At 53.4% G+C, this 15,193-nt stretch overlaps 17 non-coding genes across 17 annotated transcripts; 6 read left to right on the forward strand and 11 right to left on the reverse strand.

Annotated features, from left to right (window-relative positions):
* Positions 1–62: 62 nt before the first annotated feature.
* TRNAL-UAA (transfer RNA leucine (anticodon UAA)) lies at positions 63–145 on the forward strand. The gene has a single exon. It is a non-coding gene; the product is annotated as a tRNA-Leu (tRNA).
* A 1,126-nt stretch (positions 146–1,271) lies between these two features.
* TRNAE-CUC (transfer RNA glutamic acid (anticodon CUC)) lies at positions 1,272–1,343 on the reverse strand. Its single transcript has one exon. It is a non-coding gene; the product is annotated as a tRNA-Glu (tRNA).
* A 630-nt stretch (positions 1,344–1,973) lies between these two features.
* On the reverse strand, positions 1,974–2,045 carry TRNAE-UUC (transfer RNA glutamic acid (anticodon UUC)). Its single transcript has one exon. It is a non-coding gene; the product is annotated as a tRNA-Glu (tRNA).
* Positions 2,046–2,288: 243 nt separating this feature from the next.
* On the forward strand, positions 2,289–2,371 carry TRNAL-UAA (transfer RNA leucine (anticodon UAA)). The gene has a single exon. It is a non-coding gene; the product is annotated as a tRNA-Leu (tRNA).
* Positions 2,372–4,199: 1,828 nt separating this feature from the next.
* TRNAE-UUC (transfer RNA glutamic acid (anticodon UUC)) lies at positions 4,200–4,271 on the reverse strand. Its single transcript has one exon. It is a non-coding gene; the product is annotated as a tRNA-Glu (tRNA).
* Positions 4,272–4,514: 243 nt separating this feature from the next.
* Positions 4,515–4,597, forward strand: TRNAL-UAA (transfer RNA leucine (anticodon UAA)). The gene has a single exon. It is a non-coding gene; the product is annotated as a tRNA-Leu (tRNA).
* Positions 4,598–5,711: 1,114 nt separating this feature from the next.
* On the reverse strand, positions 5,712–5,783 carry TRNAE-CUC (transfer RNA glutamic acid (anticodon CUC)). The gene has a single exon. It is a non-coding gene; the product is annotated as a tRNA-Glu (tRNA).
* Positions 5,784–6,413: 630 nt separating this feature from the next.
* TRNAE-UUC (transfer RNA glutamic acid (anticodon UUC)) lies at positions 6,414–6,485 on the reverse strand. The gene has a single exon. It is a non-coding gene; the product is annotated as a tRNA-Glu (tRNA).
* Positions 6,486–6,728: 243 nt separating this feature from the next.
* Positions 6,729–6,811, forward strand: TRNAL-UAA (transfer RNA leucine (anticodon UAA)). The gene has a single exon. It is a non-coding gene; the product is annotated as a tRNA-Leu (tRNA).
* A 1,126-nt stretch (positions 6,812–7,937) lies between these two features.
* TRNAE-CUC (transfer RNA glutamic acid (anticodon CUC)) lies at positions 7,938–8,009 on the reverse strand. Its single transcript has one exon. It is a non-coding gene; the product is annotated as a tRNA-Glu (tRNA).
* Positions 8,010–8,639: 630 nt separating this feature from the next.
* Positions 8,640–8,711, reverse strand: TRNAE-UUC (transfer RNA glutamic acid (anticodon UUC)). The gene has a single exon. It is a non-coding gene; the product is annotated as a tRNA-Glu (tRNA).
* A 243-nt stretch (positions 8,712–8,954) lies between these two features.
* Positions 8,955–9,037, forward strand: TRNAL-UAA (transfer RNA leucine (anticodon UAA)). Its single transcript has one exon. It is a non-coding gene; the product is annotated as a tRNA-Leu (tRNA).
* A 1,828-nt stretch (positions 9,038–10,865) lies between these two features.
* Positions 10,866–10,937, reverse strand: TRNAE-UUC (transfer RNA glutamic acid (anticodon UUC)). Its single transcript has one exon. It is a non-coding gene; the product is annotated as a tRNA-Glu (tRNA).
* Positions 10,938–12,383: 1,446 nt separating this feature from the next.
* TRNAE-CUC (transfer RNA glutamic acid (anticodon CUC)) lies at positions 12,384–12,455 on the reverse strand. The gene has a single exon. It is a non-coding gene; the product is annotated as a tRNA-Glu (tRNA).
* A 630-nt stretch (positions 12,456–13,085) lies between these two features.
* Positions 13,086–13,157, reverse strand: TRNAE-UUC (transfer RNA glutamic acid (anticodon UUC)). The gene has a single exon. It is a non-coding gene; the product is annotated as a tRNA-Glu (tRNA).
* Positions 13,158–13,400: 243 nt separating this feature from the next.
* On the forward strand, positions 13,401–13,483 carry TRNAL-UAA (transfer RNA leucine (anticodon UAA)). The gene has a single exon. It is a non-coding gene; the product is annotated as a tRNA-Leu (tRNA).
* Positions 13,484–14,609: 1,126 nt separating this feature from the next.
* TRNAE-CUC (transfer RNA glutamic acid (anticodon CUC)) lies at positions 14,610–14,681 on the reverse strand. Its single transcript has one exon. It is a non-coding gene; the product is annotated as a tRNA-Glu (tRNA).
* Between the last annotated feature and the right edge of the window lie 512 nt (positions 14,682–15,193).

The following is a 15,193-nucleotide window of genomic DNA, read 5'->3' on the forward strand; positions in this document are numbered from 1 at the left end:
ACAGCCTGCGCTGGAGCAGCCAGCATGAAAAGGGAGCTGAGTAAGGCAGGACCTAGGGTCTCACCAGGGTGGCCGAGTGGTTAAGGCGTTGGACTTAAGATCCAATGGACAGTTGTCCGCATGGGTTCGAGCCCCATCCCTGGTATGGGTTTTTAGCGGGTGTGTAGGAACTTGCAGATGCTTTTGTAAAGCATTTTCCTCTGCCCTCCTCACCCTCCCAGTGCCCTTCCTTAACAGTCCCAATTCACGTCTCAGCTGTGGGGTCTGCTGCTACTCTGCACTTAGCATGGATGTTTGCCAAAGCAATGCAGTGCCACCTACGCAGAGCCCCTGCTTAGAGAAATACACCTCCTATGTCTTTTCCCACTGAAGGGAGCAGGAGGAAGTACTTGCTTCCTGGGGAACATGGGCCTGCCACTGGAATTTGTTAACCCGCCTCTTGCGGATTTCTCCCCTTTCTTTGATTTACACCTGCAGGCTCTCCCTTGCCATCGGAGCAGGATCTGCTGATGCAGGCCCGGCTGGATCAAATGTGCAAAGGCTTGTCCCCAGGCCTCGGGAAAAAATTGAGCAGAGATTCCCGCCTCCGCCTCCGCCTCCTCTTGCCTTCCGAACGGGCTTCCAAACGGGCAATGCCCTGACGGGTCCCCCACGCCCCATCCTGCCCATGCCCACACCCCTGTATATGAGGGTGACCCATGTCCCTCACCCTCCATGCTCGAACGGAAGACACGTGTGTCCTGAGGGGAGCGCCAGACAGGCATTTCTCCGGCCAGGCAGACCCCTGCAGCACCCGTTAGGCTCCAAAGCCTGTACATTCCCAAGATGCCACTGGTCACTATGCAAATCAGACAGCCCTGGCCACACCCTCTCCGCCGCTGGGCTCTGCTGCTTTTGGTACGTGCAGCTCAGCTTTTTCTTACCCTGAACCAGACTTCCGTTTCAGCAAAAAGGTGGGTTGCAGTGGGTCCGGGATGCCATTTGGAGACAAAGCCTGCGGCCCTGTCAAAGATGACTTCCTGCCGCACACCATGTGGTCAGAAGCCTACGAAAAGAAGCGCACCTCGGAATACAGAATCTCACTTCCTCAAGAGCCTTGCACAAGAGATTTTCCTCCCGCCGAGGAAAGCAACTCAAAGGGAACCTTGCGAAAATCAAATTAGGAGCCAGATTGCGGGATGCTAGGCAAACTGTTTGTCAGAAAAGCAAATTCATTTTGAGAAGCCCTGACCTGCGGGAAGGAAAAGCATTCAAGGGCAGAAGAAGGACTGTTCCCTGACCGGGAATCGAACCCGGGCCGCGGCGGTGAGAGCACCAAATCCTAACCACTAGACCACCAGGGAACCCACAGCCATACAGCAAAAGTTCCTACACTGCTCTCCTAGTGACAAAGCTCATGGGGGCTGAAAGCATATTTTATTCTACAGCGAATAGGAATCAGAACTTGAAAAAACACTCATGATTCCACCAGACTGTTTGTCACTTCCAAGCACAGGCCATCCCCTCCCCCGTGCTACTGAACCGACGAATTCCTGTACAATCGGGATCCCCGGGAAATCACAAGAGGGACACCTAGTGGCCGCTGATAGCTCAAAGACAGCTGGTACACCTTCTCACACCTACCTCGTTATTCAGCTTGCTGGAAGAATACATTGCGAATGACCGATTCAAGAGTGCAAGGGAGAAGAGTGCTCCAAAGTAGATGTATACATCGCAGCCGGGTTTTCCAGCAATTTACCTTTCTGATGAGCTGGTACTGCACTTTACGCCCACATAGAGCACCTGACTGGGTGGGGGACTGCGTGCGCATGAAGGTGGCTGAGGGCAATGGGAGCAAAGCAACCTGGGACACAGGGGACCCAGCCCCTTTCCTCTGCTTTCGTCTATAGGTCGGGGTGCCTTTTTAAGGACCTTCGATTAAAAAAAGCTGAGCTGCGTGGACAAATTACGCACGTCTACGTCTTAGAGGGATCTTCCCTGACCGGGAATCGAACCCGGGCCGCGGCGGTGAAAGCGCCGAATCCTAGCCACTAGACCACCAGGGAGGAGATGCTCTTGTGAGCCTGCCTTGCTCACTTCCTTATTGTGACTAAGCTAACTCCACTGTATAGATTGCCCATAAAGTACGAGTGGGGAAAAGTTAGGTGTCACACAGTGTGTTTGTCATAAGCAATTACCTTTATCCTCCTGCAAAAGCCTTTTTACTCTGCAATCACCTCTTGCTGGACAGCCTGCGCTGGAGCAGCCAGCATGAAAAGGGAGCTGAGTAAGGCAGGGCCTAGGGTCTCACCAGGGTGGCCGAGTGGTTAAGGCGTTGGACTTAAGATCCAATGGACAGTTGTCCGCATGGGTTCGAGCCCCATCCCTGGTATGGGTTTTCAGCGGGTGTGTAGGAACTTGCAGATGCTTTTTTAAAGCATTTTCCTCTGCCCTCCTCACCCTCCCAGTGCCCTTCCTTAACAGTCCCAATTCACGTCTCAGCTGTGGGGTCTGCTGCTACTCTGCACTTAGCATGGATGCTTCCCAAAGCAATGCAGTGCCACCTACGCAGAGCCCCTGCTTAGAGAAATACACCTCCGATGTCTTTTCCCACTGAAGGGAGCAGGAGGAAGTACTTGCTTCCTGGGGAACATGGGCCTGCCACTGGAATTTGTTAACCCGCCTCTTGCGGATTTCTCCCCTTTCTTTGATTTACACCTGCAGGCTCTCCCTTGCCATCGGAGCAGGATCTGCTGATGCAGGCCCGGCTGGATCAAATGTGCAACGGCTTGTCCCCAGGCCTCGGGAAAAAATTGAGCAGAGATTCCCGCCTCCGCCTCCGCCTCCTCTTGCCTTCCGAACGGGCTTCCAAACGGGCAATGCCCTGACGGGTCCCCCACGCCCCATCCTGCCCATGCCCACACCCCTGTATATGAGGGTGACCCATGTCCCTCACCCTCCATGCTCGAATGGAAGACACGTGTGTCCTGAGGGGAGCGCCAGACAGGCATTTCTCCGGCCAGGCAGACCCCTGCAGCACCCGTTAGGCTCCAAAGCCTGTACATTCCCAAGATGCCACTGGTCACTATGCAAATCAGACAGCCCTGGCCACACCCTCTCCGCCGCTGGGCTCTGCTGCTTTCGGTACGTGCAGCTCAGCTTTTTCTTACCCTGAACCAGACTTCCGTTTCAGCAAAAAGGTGGGTTGCAGTGGGTCCGGGATGCCATTTGGAGACAAAGCCTGCGGCCCTGTCAAAGATGACTTCCTGCCGCACACCATGTGGTCAGAAGCCTACGAAAAGAAGCGCACCTCGGAATACAGAATCTCACTTCCTCAAGAGCCTTGCACAAGAGATTTTCCTCCCGCCGAGGAAAGCAACTCAAAGGGAACCTTGCGAAAATCAAATTAGGAGCCAGATTGCGGGATGCTAGGCAAACTGTTTGTCAGAAAAGCAAATTCATTTTGAGAAGCCCTGACCTGCGGGAAGGAAAAGCATTCAAGGGCAGAAGAAGGACTGTTCCCTGACCGGGAATCGAACCCGGGCCGCGGTGGTGAGAGCACCAAATCCTAACCACTAGACCACCAGGGAACCCACAGCCATACAGCAAAAGTTCCTACACTGCTCTCCTAGTGACAAAGCTCATGGGGGCTGAAAGCATATTTTATTCTACAGCGAATATGAATCAGAACTTGAAAAAACACTCATGATTCCACCAGACTGTTTGTCACTTCCAAGCACAGGCCATCCCCTCCCCCGTGCTACTGAACCGACGAATTCCTGTACAATCGGGATCCCCGGGAAATCACAAGAGGGACACCTAGTGGCCGCTGATAGCTCAAAGACAGCTGGTACACCTTCTCACACCTACCTCGTTATTCAGCTTGCTGGAAGAATACATTGCGAATGACCGATTCAAGAGTGCAAGGGAGAAGAGTGCTCCAAAGTAGATGTATACATCGCAGCCGGGTTTTCCAGCAATTTACCTTTCTGATGAGCTGGTACTGCACTTTACGCCCACATAGAGCACCTGACTGGGTGGGGGACTGCGTGCGCATGAAGGTGGCTGAGGGCAATGGGAGCAAAGCAACCTGGGACACAGGGGACCCAGCCCCTTTCCTCTGCTTTCGTCTATAGGTCGGGGTGCCTTTTTAAGGACCTTCGATTAAAAAAAGCTGAGCTGCGTGGACAAATTACGCACGTCTACGTCTTAGAGGGATCTTCCCTGACCGGGAATCGAACCCGGGCCGCGGCGGTGAAAGCGCCGAATCCTAGCCACTAGACCACCAGGGAGGAGATGCTCTTGTGAGCCTGCCTTGCTCACTTCCTTATTGTGACTAAGCTAACTCCACTGTATAGATTGCCCATAAAGTACGAGTGGGGAAAAGTTAGGTGTCATACAGTGTGTTTGTCATAAGCAATTACCTTTATCCTCCTGCAAAAGCCTTTTTACTCTGCAATCACCTCTTGCTGGACAGCCTGCGCTGGAGCAGCCAGCATGAAAAGGGAGCTGAGTAAGGCAGGGCCTAGGGTCTCACCAGGGTGGCCGAGTGGTTAAGGCGTTGGACTTAAGATCCAATGGACAGTTGTCCGCATGGGTTCGAGCCCCATCCCTGGTATGGGTTTTCAGCGGGTGTGTAGGAACTTGCAGATGCTTTTTTAAAGCATTTTCCTCTGCCCTCCTCACCCTCCCAGTGCCCTTCCTTAACAGTCCCAATTCACGTCTCAGCTGTGGGGTCTGCTGCTACTCTGCACTTAGCATGGATGCTTCCCAAAGCAATGCAGTGCCACCTACGCAGAGCCCCTGCTTAGAGAAATACACCTCCTATGTCTTTTCCCACTGAAGGGAGCAGGAGGAAGTACTTGCTTCCTGGGGAACATGGGCCTGCCACTGGAATTTGTTAACCCGCCTCTTGCGGATTTCTCCCCTTTCTTTGATTTACACCTGCAGGCTCTCCCTTGCCATCGGAGCAGGATCTGCTGATGCAGGCCCGGCTGGATCAAATGTGCAAAGGCTTGTCCCCAGGCCTCGGGAAAAAATTGAGCAGAGATTCCCGCCTCCTCTTGCCTTCCGAACGGGCTTCCAAACGGGCAATGCCCTGACGGGTCCCCCACGCCCCATCCTGCCCATGCCCACACCCCTGTATATGAGGGTGACCCATGTCCCTCACCCTCCATGCTCGAACAGAAGACACGTGTGTCCTGAGGGGAGCGCCAGACAGGCATTTCTCCGGCCAGGCAGACCCCTGCAGCACCCGTTAGGCTCCAAAGCCTGTACATTCCCAAGATGCCACTGGTCACTATGCAAATCAGACAGCCCTGGCCACACCCTCTCCGCCGCTGGGCTCTGCTGCTTTCGGTACGTGCAGCTCAGCTTTTTCTTACCCTGAACCAGACTTCCGTTTCAGCAAAAAGGTGGGTTGCAGTGGGTCCGGGATGCCATTTGGAGACAAAGCCTGCGGCCCTGTCAAAGATGACTTCCTGCCGCACACCATGTGGTCAGAAGCCTACGAAAAGAAGCGCACCTCGGAATACAGAATCTCACTTCCTCAAGAGCCTTGCACAAGAGATTTTCCTCCCGCCGAGGAAAGCAACTCAAAGGGAACCTTGCGAAAATCAAATTAGGAGCCAGATTGCGGGATGCTAGGCAAACTGTTTGTCAGAAAAGCAAATTCATTTTGAGAAGCCCTGACCTGCGGGAAGGAAAAGCATTCAAGGGCAGAAGAAGGACTGTTCCCTGACCGGGAATCGAACCCGGGCCGCGGCGGTGAGAGCGCCGAATCCTAACCACTAGACCACCAGGGAACCCACAGCCATACAGCAAAAGTTCCTACACTGCTCTCCTAGTGACAAAGCTCATGGGGGCTGAAAGCATATTTTATTCTACAGCGAATATGAATCAGAACTTGAAAAAACACTCATGATTCCACCAGACTGTTTGTCACTTCCAAGCACAGGCCATCCCCTCCCCCGTGCTACTGAACCGACGAATTCCTGTACAATCGGGATCCCCGGGAAATCACAAGAGGGACACCTAGTGGCCGCTGATAGCTCAAAGACAGCTGGTACACCTTCTCACACCTACCTCGTTATTCAGCTTGCTGGAAGAATACATTGCGAATGACCGATTCAAGAGTGCAAGGGAGAAGAGTGCTCCAAAGTAGATGTATACATCGCAGCCGGGTTTTCCAGCAATTTACCTTTCTGATGAGCTGGTACTGCACTTTACGCCCACATAGAGCACCTGACTGGGTGGGGGACTGCGTGCGCATGAAGGTGGCTGAGGGCAATGGGAGCAAAGCAACCTGGGACACAGGGGACCCAGCCCCTTTCCTCTGCTTTCGTCTATAGGTCGGTGTGCCTTTTTAAGGACCTTCGATTAAAAAAAGCTGAGCTGCGTGGACAAATTATGCACGTCTACGTCTTAAAGGGATCTTCCCTGACCGGGAATCGAACCCGGGCCGCGGCGGTGAAAGCGCCGAATCCTAGCCACTAGACCACCAGGGAGGAGATGCTATTGTGAGCCTGCCTTGCTCACTTCCTTATTGTGACTAAGCTAACTCCACTGTATAGATTGCCCATAAAGTACGAGTGGGGAAAAGTTAGGTGTCACACAGTGTGTTTGTCATAAGCAATTACCTTTATCCTCCTGCAAAAGCCTTTTTACTCTGCAATCACCTCTTGCTGGACAGCCTGCGCTGGAGCAGCCAGCATGAAAAGGGAGCTGAGTAAGGCAGGACCTAGGGTCTCACCAGGGTGGCCGAGTGGTTAAGGCGTTGGACTTAAGATCCAATGGACAGTTGTCCGCATGGGTTCGAGCCCCATCCCTGGTATGGGTTTTTAGCGGGTGTGTAGGAACTTGCAGATGCTTTTGTAAAGCATTTTCCTCTGCCCTCCTCACCCTCCCAGTGCCCTTCCTTAACAGTCCCAATTCACGTCTCAGCTGTGGGGTCTGCTGCTACTCTGCACTTAGCATGGATGTTTGCCAAAGCAATGCAGTGCCACCTACGCAGAGCCCCTGCTTAGAGAAATACACCTCCTATGTCTTTTCCCACTGAAGGGAGCAGGAGGAAGTACTTGCTTCCTGGGGAACATGGGCCTGCCACTGGAATTTGTTAACCCGCCTCTTGCGGATTTCTCCCCTTTCTTTGATTTACACCTGCAGGCTCTCCCTTGCCATCGGAGCAGGATCTGCTGATGCAGGCCCGGCTGGATCAAATGTGCAAAGGCTTGTCCCCAGGCCTCGGGAAAAAATTGAGCAGAGATTCCCGCCTCCGCCTCCGCCTCCTCTTGCCTTCCGAACGGGCTTCCAAACGGGCAATGCCCTGACGGGTCCCCCACGCCCCATCCTGCCCATGCCCACACCCCTGTATATGAGGGTGACCCATGTCCCTCACCCTCCATGCTCGAACGGAAGACACGTGTGTCCTGAGGGGAGCGCCAGACAGGCATTTCTCCGGCCAGGCAGACCCCTGCAGCACCCGTTAGGCTCCAAAGCCTGTACATTCCCAAGATGCCACTGGTCACTATGCAAATCAGACAGCCCTGGCCACACCCTCTCCGCCGCTGGGCTCTGCTGCTTTTGGTACGTGCAGCTCAGCTTTTTCTTACCCTGAACCAGACTTCCGTTTCAGCAAAAAGGTGGGTTGCAGTGGGTCCGGGATGCCATTTGGAGACAAAGCCTGCGGCCCTGTCAAAGATGACTTCCTGCCGCACACCATGTGGTCAGAAGCCTACGAAAAGAAGCGCACCTCGGAATACAGAATCTCACTTCCTCAAGAGCCTTGCACAAGAGATTTTCCTCCCGCCGAGGAAAGCAACTCAAAGGGAACCTTGCGAAAATCAAATTAGGAGCCAGATTGCGGGATGCTAGGCAAACTGTTTGTCAGAAAAGCAAATTCATTTTGAGAAGCCCTGACCTGCGGGAAGGAAAAGCATTCAAGGGCAGAAGAAGGACTGTTCCCTGACCGGGAATCGAACCCGGGCCGCGGCGGTGAGAGCACCAAATCCTAACCACTAGACCACCAGGGAACCCACAGCCATACAGCAAAAGTTCCTACACTGCTCTCCTAGTGACAAAGCTCATGGGGGCTGAAAGCATATTTTATTCTACAGCGAATAGGAATCAGAACTTGAAAAAACACTCATGATTCCACCAGACTGTTTGTCACTTCCAAGCACAGGCCATCCCCTCCCCCGTGCTACTGAACCGACGAATTCCTGTACAATCGGGATCCCCGGGAAATCACAAGAGGGACACCTAGTGGCCGCTGATAGCTCAAAGACAGCTGGTACACCTTCTCACACCTACCTCGTTATTCAGCTTGCTGGAAGAATACATTGCGAATGACCGATTCAAGAGTGCAAGGGAGAAGAGTGCTCCAAAGTAGATGTATACATCGCAGCCGGGTTTTCCAGCAATTTACCTTTCTGATGAGCTGGTACTGCACTTTACGCCCACATAGAGCACCTGACTGGGTGGGGGACTGCGTGCGCATGAAGGTGGCTGAGGGCAATGGGAGCAAAGCAACCTGGGACACAGGGGACCCAGCCCCTTTCCTCTGCTTTCGTCTATAGGTCGGGGTGCCTTTTTAAGGACCTTCGATTAAAAAAAGCTGAGCTGCGTGGACAAATTACGCACGTCTACGTCTTAGAGGGATCTTCCCTGACCGGGAATCGAACCCGGGCCGCGGCGGTGAAAGCGCCGAATCCTAGCCACTAGACCACCAGGGAGGAGATGCTCTTGTGAGCCTGCCTTGCTCACTTCCTTATTGTGACTAAGCTAACTCCACTGTATAGATTGCCCATAAAGTACGAGTGGGGAAAAGTTAGGTGTCACACAGTGTGTTTGTCATAAGCAATTACCTTTATCCTCCTGCAAAAGCCTTTTTACTCTGCAATCACCTCTTGCTGGACAGCCTGCGCTGGAGCAGCCAGCATGAAAAGGGAGCTGAGTAAGGCAGGGCCTAGGGTCTCACCAGGGTGGCCGAGTGGTTAAGGCGTTGGACTTAAGATCCAATGGACAGTTGTCCGCATGGGTTCGAGCCCCATCCCTGGTATGGGTTTTCAGCGGGTGTGTAGGAACTTGCAGATGCTTTTTTAAAGCATTTTCCTCTGCCCTCCTCACCCTCCCAGTGCCCTTCCTTAACAGTCCCAATTCACGTCTCAGCTGTGGGGTCTGCTGCTACTCTGCACTTAGCATGGATGCTTCCCAAAGCAATGCAGTGCCACCTACGCAGAGCCCCTGCTTAGAGAAATACACCTCCGATGTCTTTTCCCACTGAAGGGAGCAGGAGGAAGTACTTGCTTCCTGGGGAACATGGGCCTGCCACTGGAATTTGTTAACCCGCCTCTTGCGGATTTCTCCCCTTTCTTTGATTTACACCTGCAGGCTCTCCCTTGCCATCGGAGCAGGATCTGCTGATGCAGGCCCGGCTGGATCAAATGTGCAACGGCTTGTCCCCAGGCCTCGGGAAAAAATTGAGCAGAGATTCCCGCCTCCGCCTCCGCCTCCTCTTGCCTTCCGAACGGGCTTCCAAACGGGCAATGCCCTGACGGGTCCCCCACGCCCCATCCTGCCCATGCCCACACCCCTGTATATGAGGGTGACCCATGTCCCTCACCCTCCATGCTCGAATGGAAGACACGTGTGTCCTGAGGGGAGCGCCAGACAGGCATTTCTCCGGCCAGGCAGACCCCTGCAGCACCCGTTAGGCTCCAAAGCCTGTACATTCCCAAGATGCCACTGGTCACTATGCAAATCAGACAGCCCTGGCCACACCCTCTCCGCCGCTGGGCTCTGCTGCTTTCGGTACGTGCAGCTCAGCTTTTTCTTACCCTGAACCAGACTTCCGTTTCAGCAAAAAGGTGGGTTGCAGTGGGTCCGGGATGCCATTTGGAGACAAAGCCTGCGGCCCTGTCAAAGATGACTTCCTGCCGCACACCATGTGGTCAGAAGCCTACGAAAAGAAGCGCACCTCGGAATACAGAATCTCACTTCCTCAAGAGCCTTGCACAAGAGATTTTCCTCCCGCCGAGGAAAGCAACTCAAAGGGAACCTTGCGAAAATCAAATTAGGAGCCAGATTGCGGGATGCTAGGCAAACTGTTTGTCAGAAAAGCAAATTCATTTTGAGAAGCCCTGACCTGCGGGAAGGAAAAGCATTCAAGGGCAGAAGAAGGACTGTTCCCTGACCGGGAATCGAACCCGGGCCGCGGTGGTGAGAGCACCAAATCCTAACCACTAGACCACCAGGGAACCCACAGCCATACAGCAAAAGTTCCTACACTGCTCTCCTAGTGACAAAGCTCATGGGGGCTGAAAGCATATTTTATTCTACAGCGAATATGAATCAGAACTTGAAAAAACACTCATGATTCCACCAGACTGTTTGTCACTTCCAAGCACAGGCCATCCCCTCCCCCGTGCTACTGAACCGACGAATTCCTGTACAATCGGGATCCCCGGGAAATCACAAGAGGGACACCTAGTGGCCGCTGATAGCTCAAAGACAGCTGGTACACCTTCTCACACCTACCTCGTTATTCAGCTTGCTGGAAGAATACATTGCGAATGACCGATTCAAGAGTGCAAGGGAGAAGAGTGCTCCAAAGTAGATGTATACATCGCAGCCGGGTTTTCCAGCAATTTACCTTTCTGATGAGCTGGTACTGCACTTTACGCCCACATAGAGCACCTGACTGGGTGGGGGACTGCGTGCGCATGAAGGTGGCTGAGGGCAATGGGAGCAAAGCAACCTGGGACACAGGGGACCCAGCCCCTTTCCTCTGCTTTCGTCTATAGGTCGGGGTGCCTTTTTAAGGACCTTCGATTAAAAAAAGCTGAGCTGCGTGGACAAATTACGCACGTCTACGTCTTAGAGGGATCTTCCCTGACCGGGAATCGAACCCGGGCCGCGGCGGTGAAAGCGCCGAATCCTAGCCACTAGACCACCAGGGAGGAGATGCTCTTGTGAGCCTGCCTTGCTCACTTCCTTATTGTGACTAAGCTAACTCCACTGTATAGATTGCCCATAAAGTACGAGTGGGGAAAAGTTAGGTGTCATACAGTGTGTTTGTCATAAGCAATTACCTTTATCCTCCTGCAAAAGCCTTTTTACTCTGCAATCACCTCTTGCTGGACAGCCTGCGCTGGAGCAGCCAGCATGAAAAGGGAGCTGAGTAAGGCAGGGCCTAGGGTCTCACCAGGGTGGCCGAGTGGTTAAGGCGTTGGACTTAAGATCCAATGGACAGTTTTCCGCATGGGTTCGAGCCCCATCCCTGGTATGGGTTTTCAGCGGGTGTGTAGGAACTTGCAGATGCTTTTTTAAAGCATTTTCCTCTGCCCTCCTCACCCTCCCAGTGCCCTTCCTTAACAGTCCCAATTCACGTCTCAGCTGTGGGGTCTGCTGCTACTCTGCACTTAGCATGGATGCTTCCCAAAGCAATGCAGTGCCACCTACGCAGAGCCCCTGCTTAGAGAAATACACCTCCTATGTCTTTTCCCACTGAAGGGAGCAGGAGGAAGTACTTGCTTCCTGGGGAACATGGGCCTGCCACTGGAATTTGTTAACCCGCCTCTTGCGGATTTCTCCCCTTTCTTTGATTTACACCTGCAGGCTCTCCCTTGCCATCGGAGCAGGATCTGCTGATGCAGGCCCGGCTGGATCAAATGTGCAAAGGCTTGTCCCCAGGCCTCGGGAAAAAATTGAGCAGAGATTCCCGCCTCCGCCTCCTCTTGCCTTCCGAACGGGCTTCCAAACGGGCAATGCCCTGACGGGTCCCCCACGCCCCATCCTGCCCATGCCCACACCCCTGTATATGAGGGTGACCCATGTCCCTCACCCTCCATGCTCGAACAGAAGACACGTGTGTCCTGAGGGGAGCGCCAGACAGGCATTTCTCCGGCCAGGCAGACCCCTGCAGCACCCGTTAGGCTCCAAAGCCTGTACATTCCCAAGATGCCACTGGTCACTATGCAAATCAGACAGCCCTGGCCACACCCTCTCCGCCGCTGGGCTCTGCTGCTTTCGGTACGTGCAGCTCAGCTTTTTCTTACCCTGAACCAGACTTCCGTTTCAGCAAAAAGGTGGGTTGCAGTGGGTCCGGGATGCCATTTGGAGACAAAGCCTGCGGCCCTGTCAAAGATGACTTCCTGCCGCACACCATGTGGTCAGAAGCCTACGAAAAGAAGCGCACCTCGGAATACAGAATCTCACTTCCTCAAGAGCCTTGCACAAGAGATTTTCCTCCCGCCGAGGAAAGCAACTCAAAGGGAACCTTGCGAAAATCAAATTAGGAGCCAGATTGCGGGATGCTAGGCAAACTGTTTGTCAGAAAAGCAAATTCATTTTGAGAAGCCCTGACCTGCGGGAAGGAAAAGCATTCAAGGGCAGAAGAAGGACTGTTCCCTGACCGGGAATCGAACCCGGGCCGCGGCGGTGAGAGCGCCGAATCCTAACCACTAGACCACCAGGGAACCCACAGCCATACAGCAAAAGTTCCTACACTGCTCTCCTAGTGACAAAGCTCATGGGGGCTGAAAGCATATTTTATTCTACAGCGAATATGAATCAGAACTTGAAAAAACACTCATGATTCCACCAGACTGTTTGTCACTTCCAAGCACAGGCCATCCCCTCCCCCGTGCTACTGAACCGACGAATTCCTGTACAATCGGGATCCCCGGGAAATCACAAGAGGGACACCTAGTGGCCGCTGATAGCTCAAAGACAGCTGGTACACCTTCTCACACCTACCTCGTTATTCAGCTTGCTGGAAGAATACATTGCGAATGACCGATTCAAGAGTGCAAGGGAGAAGAGTGCTCCAAAGTAGATGTATACATCGCAGCCGGGTTTTCCAGCAATTTACCTTTCTGATGAGCTGGTACTGCACTTTACGCCCACATAGAGCACCTGACTGGGTGGGGGACTGCGTGCGCATGAAGGTGGCTGAGGGCAATGGGAGCAAAGCAACCTGGGACACAGGGGACCCAGCCCCTTTCCTCTGCTTTCGTCTATAGGTCGGGGTGCCTTTTTAAGGACCTTCGATTAAAAAAAGCTGAGCTGCGTGGACAAATTATGCACGTCTACGTCTTAAAGGGATCTTCCCTGACCGGGAATCGAACCCGGGCCGCGGCGGTGAAAGCGCCGAATCCTAGCCACTAGACCACCAGGGAGGAGATGCTATTGTGAGCCTGCCTTGCTCACTTCCTTATTGTGACTAAGCTAACTCCACTGTATAGATTGCCCATAAAGTACGAGTGGGGAAAAGTTAGGTGTCACACAGTGTGTTTGTCATAAGCAATTACCTTTATCCTCCTGCAAAAGCCTTTTTACTCTGCAATCACCTCTTGCTGGACAGCCTGCGCTGGAGCAGCCAGCATGAAAAGGGAGCTGAGTAAGGCAGGACCTAGGGTCTCACCAGGGTGGCCGAGTGGTTAAGGCGTTGGACTTAAGATCCAATGGACAGTTGTCCGCATGGGTTCGAGCCCCATCCCTGGTATGGGTTTTTAGCGGGTGTGTAGGAACTTGCAGATGCTTTTGTAAAGCATTTTCCTCTGCCCTCCTCACCCTCCCAGTGCCCTTCCTTAACAGTCCCAATTCACGTCTCAGCTGTGGGGTCTGCTGCTACTCTGCACTTAGCATGGATGTTTGCCAAAGCAATGCAGTGCCACCTACGCAGAGCCCCTGCTTAGAGAAATACACCTCCTATGTCTTTTCCCACTGAAGGGAGCAGGAGGAAGTACTTGCTTCCTGGGGAACATGGGCCTGCCACTGGAATTTGTTAACCCGCCTCTTGCGGATTTCTCCCCTTTCTTTGATTTACACCTGCAGGCTCTCCCTTGCCATCGGAGCAGGATCTGCTGATGCAGGCCCGGCTGGATCAAATGTGCAAAGGCTTGTCCCCAGGCCTCGGGAAAAAATTGAGCAGAGATTCCCGCCTCCGCCTCCGCCTCCTCTTGCCTTCCGAACGGGCTTCCAAACGGGCAATGCCCTGACGGGTCCCCCACGCCCCATCCTGCCCATGCCCACACCCCTGTATATGAGGGTGACCCATGTCCCTCACCCTCCATGCTCGAACGGAAGACACGTGTGTCCTGAGGGGAGCGCCAGACAGGCATTTCTCCGGCCAGGCAGACCCCTGCAGCACCCGTTAGGCTCCAAAGCCTGTACATTCCCAAGATGCCACTGGTCACTATGCAAATCAGACAGCCCTGGCCACACCCTCTCCGCCGCTGGGCTCTGCTGCTTTCGGTACGTGCAGCTCAGCTTTTTCTTACCCTGAACCAGACTTCCGTTTCAGCAAAAAGGTGGGTTGCAGTGGGTCCGGGATGCCATTTGGAGACAAAGCCTGCGGCCCTGTCAAAGATGACTTCCTGCCGCACACCATGTGGTCAGAAGCCTACGAAAAGAAGCGCACCTCGGAATACAGAATCTCACTTCCTCAAGAGCCTTGCACAAGAGATTTTCCTCCCGCCGAGGAAAGCAACTCAAAGGGAACCTTGCGAAAATCAAATTAGGAGCCAGATTGCGGGATGCTAGGCAAACTGTTTGTCAGAAAAGCAAATTCATTTTGAGAAGCCCTGACCTGCGGGAAGGAAAAGCATTCAAGGGCAGAAGAAGGACTGTTCCCTGACCGGGAATCGAACCCGGGCCGCGGCGGTGAGAGCACCAAATCCTAACCACTAGACCACCAGGGAACCCACAGCCATACAGCAAAAGTTCCTACACTGCTCTCCTAGTGACAAAGCTCATGGGGGCTGAAAGCATATTTTATTCTACAGCGAATAGGAATCAGAACTTGAAAAAACACTCATGATTCCACCAGACTGTTTGTCACTTCCAAGCACAGGCCATCCCCTCCCCCGTGCTACTGAACCGACGAATTCCTGTACAATCGGGATCCCCGGGAAATCACAAGAGGGACACCTAGTGGCCGCTGATAGCTCAAAGACAGCTGGTACACCTTCTCACACCTACCTCGTTATTCAGCTTGCTGGAAGAATACATTGCGAATGACCGATTCAAGAGTGCAAGGGAGAAGAGTGCTCCAAAGTAGATGTATACATCGCAGCCGGGTTTTCCAGCAATTTACCTTTCTGATGAGCTGGTACTGCACTTTACGCCCACATAGAGCACCTGACTGGGTGGGGGACTGCGTGCGCATGAAGGTGGCTGAGGGCAATGGGAGCAAAGCAACCTGGGACACAGG

This window comes from Triturus cristatus, chromosome 5_2 (genome assembly GCF_964204655.1).
Source record: "Triturus cristatus chromosome 5_2, aTriCri1.1, whole genome shotgun sequence".
Taxonomy (NCBI): domain Eukaryota; kingdom Metazoa; phylum Chordata; class Amphibia; order Caudata; family Salamandridae; genus Triturus; species Triturus cristatus.